The sequence below is a fragment of the Meriones unguiculatus genome, chromosome 3 (assembly GCF_030254825.1).
Source record: "Meriones unguiculatus strain TT.TT164.6M chromosome 3, Bangor_MerUng_6.1, whole genome shotgun sequence".
NCBI lineage: Eukaryota > Metazoa > Chordata > Mammalia > Rodentia > Muridae > Meriones > Meriones unguiculatus.
Genome location: NC_083351.1, coordinates 176,312,829 through 176,315,997, shown reverse-complemented (window position 1 = coordinate 176,315,997; position 3,169 = coordinate 176,312,829).

Genomic DNA, 3,169 nt, shown 5'->3' with positions numbered 1-3,169 from the left:
TTAGTGGAGAGGTGGAGGCTATAATTCACAATCACATTCTTCCATGCTAGCAGTGGGACGTTTCATTTATAATCTTGTTTTTGTTCATGAGAGTGACCCAAATAATACTTCCATTGACTTAAATATGCCTGGTTTGAGAAATGTGACAGGAAAATAATTTAGGTTTTGCATCTTGCGTTTGGTGGGATGGATGCTGCTGTAAGGGAATTAAACCCGAGGGAGCTTCACCCTAGAAGACCCCGTGGTTGTTTTAACTTGACTCAGGAATTAATGTCACGTCTAAGTCTTCTATTTTCCTAAAGATAGGACTCTCTTCCTCTCCTCCCTTTCCTTTCCTTGCTGCCCATAGTCATTCAGACAGGGAAGGACTGTGGGCTGCTTCGCCCACTAACGATTCATCTCTCTCCAAACTTCATCAATGACTGGCACTTCATGTTCCTGCTGGGCCTGGCTGAGGGGTTCAAGACTGAGGGGCGTCAGGCCATCAAAGACTCTGGAGGCTAGCTAACCGTTTTACCCTTCCTTCTGCAATGCAGGTATGCTCCTCCTCCTCCCTCCTGATGTTTGCTTGTCATCTGAATTTCTGGAATCTGTTAGACTCTTCTTGACCTCTCACTAAAAGCCCTAGGTGATCTCTGTAGGCATTATCTGGAGACACAGCTTCATTCAGGCCTTTGACTGCACTGGAAGAGCAGTGAGCCTTAGGAGAGGCTGGCCTGACCCTTTGCCAGCTGTCAGTATCTCCAGCGTGGTCCACACATCTTTACTTGCAAATGTCCATTGCAGTGAGCCGCATGTCTGGTTGGAGGCCTCTGGCTTCTGCTACGTTATCAATACTGGAGCCTCGTTGGGACTCCTCTCAGATGTCCTGTTGTTGCCCTGTGTCATGGTGATTCTGCAGATTTGGATCTGCCCGACTGACCATCCTCATGAACTTCAGTTCTTCACAGATGGGGTAGATATTGGGAGGGGCCAACTCACAGCCCTGGATCCTGGCCTGGGTGGTAGCTGAGGTGGTCAGCCTAGCTGCTCTTGAACACCCATTCCACCAAGGTGATCTCTCTAGCACTGCCCTGGCTAGCTCACCCATTTCTGCAGTTGGCCAGGGGCAGGACCAGCTCACCTGTCCCTACACCATCAGAGCCAGTGAGGGGTGGGGTCAGAGAGGGGCAGGGTCACTCACACCTTCAGGGAGCAGCTCACAGGCTCCCTGCCACCAGCATCAGCTCTGTTGTAGTGCCCAGGGAAGGCCCACCTGCTCTCTCAAGTGTGCAGCGGGTAAAGGCCAGGGCAGGCTCTCCTGCTCTTGTGACCTTGGGGTCAACTCTCCCCAGCCACAGGTGGCCAGGGCAAAAGGGAGGGGGAATCTCTTCCCTGGTGGGGGGTTTAAAGATCTCCAAACTGATTTATAGATGTTCTGATAGTTTGGAGTGACACAGCTCTTGAGGTCTAGTGTTTGATATCTCACCACATGACAAACTGCATTAATAATGTAGTCTTTCGGACATGGGATAAGTATATCTGTAATTCAGAGGTCATTGGGATATAGAATCAAGAGGAAAATAAGGGTCTTTATTGGGTATTAGAAATTCAGTAAAGGTGTAGTGGTACACACCTTTAATCCCTGTACTTGGGAGACAGACAAACATCTCTGTGAGTTCAAGGCCAGCCTGGTCTACATAGTGAGTTCCAGGACTACAGGGAGACACCCTGCCCCCCCAACACCCCCAAAAAAGGAAGAAAAATGAATTAAAGCCTAAAGCCTGAGTATCAGGACACTGATCATAAGAGAGCCAGTGCCTTTCCCTACTGCCCTTAATGCCGAAACCTGTCATACTTCATAGTACTGTTTGTCTGTGTCTATCTAGCTATCATCTATCTATTATCTATCTATCTATCTATCTATCTATCTATCTATCTATCTATCTATCTATCTATCTATCAGCATGGTCTCTGATGTAGCCCAGGCTAGCCTCAGACTTTTGATCCTCCGACTCCTCTTCCTGAGTGCTGGGATAACTGGTGTGTACCGCTATGTTTGGCAACCACTTTACTGTTAAAATTACTGGATTTGAGGCTGGTGAGATGGCTCAGTGGGTAAAAGCTGCCAAGCTGACAACCTGAGTTGAATCTATGGGGACACAATTGGAGGAAGAGACAGACAACGATATAGAAGATGGAGAGAGCCAGCTTTGCCACATTGTTCTGCTTCCATGCCCATTCTGTGTGGACACAGATGCACATAAAATAATAAAATACTGGCTGGGTCTTTAGTTTGGGAGAATAAGGACACACCTAACTCTTTTTGAGCTTCTTGTGTCTAGCAGACTGTGTTGAGTCCTGTGGCAGTTGAACAAATGTTTGTCAAACTAAACTAAAGACATACAGAGTTCTTGAACTCTGTGAGGGTTTAGGAGTATGGTCTTTCTGTTTCCTGGCTTGTCACCCCCCCTTTTTTTGTTATCACTAAAATGATAAAATGCTTCTATGACTATTTAGAGAGCTGAAGACTCATGACCATGGTTTAAGAACCACTCGGGAAACGAGGTGGCACAGTGGGCTACCCTATCACACCCAACTCTGGAAGTATTGTCTGATGGTATAGAATGACCTCGGACTGTATTGTCCCACAGTGCCCAGGGGTGACATCTGTGCTCCACTGTAGGATTTACCCCCATTGTAGCTCTTCAAAGGCCTTCATTTAAAACAAGCATATTCAAAGAAGCACACTGCTTGACACGATTCAGAGCCTGTCCTTAATCCCAGGATTTGGAGGTGGAGGCAGGAGGATTACCAGATCACTGCCAGCCTGGGCTACATAGTAGGATGCTGATCCAAAAATAACAACAACAACAAAATGTCAGGCTAAGGGGAACTCAAAAAAATTTAAACATTATCTTCTTATGTGCATTGGTGTTTTGGTTAATGTATATCTGAACACCACATGTATGTCTGGTGCCCGTGGAAGCCAGAAGAGCATTTTGGATCCCCTGGAAGTGGAGTTACAGATGTTTGTGAACCCCCCTGTGGGCGCTGGGACTCCAACCAGGGTCTTCTAAAGAGAGAAGTGCTCTAACCCCCACTAAGAGAACCTTAGAAGGTCCTGGTGTGACAGTGACAGTGCTGGAAAAAGCCTGGAGTCTAGTTTGTTTTGGTGACAGCTTTTTGT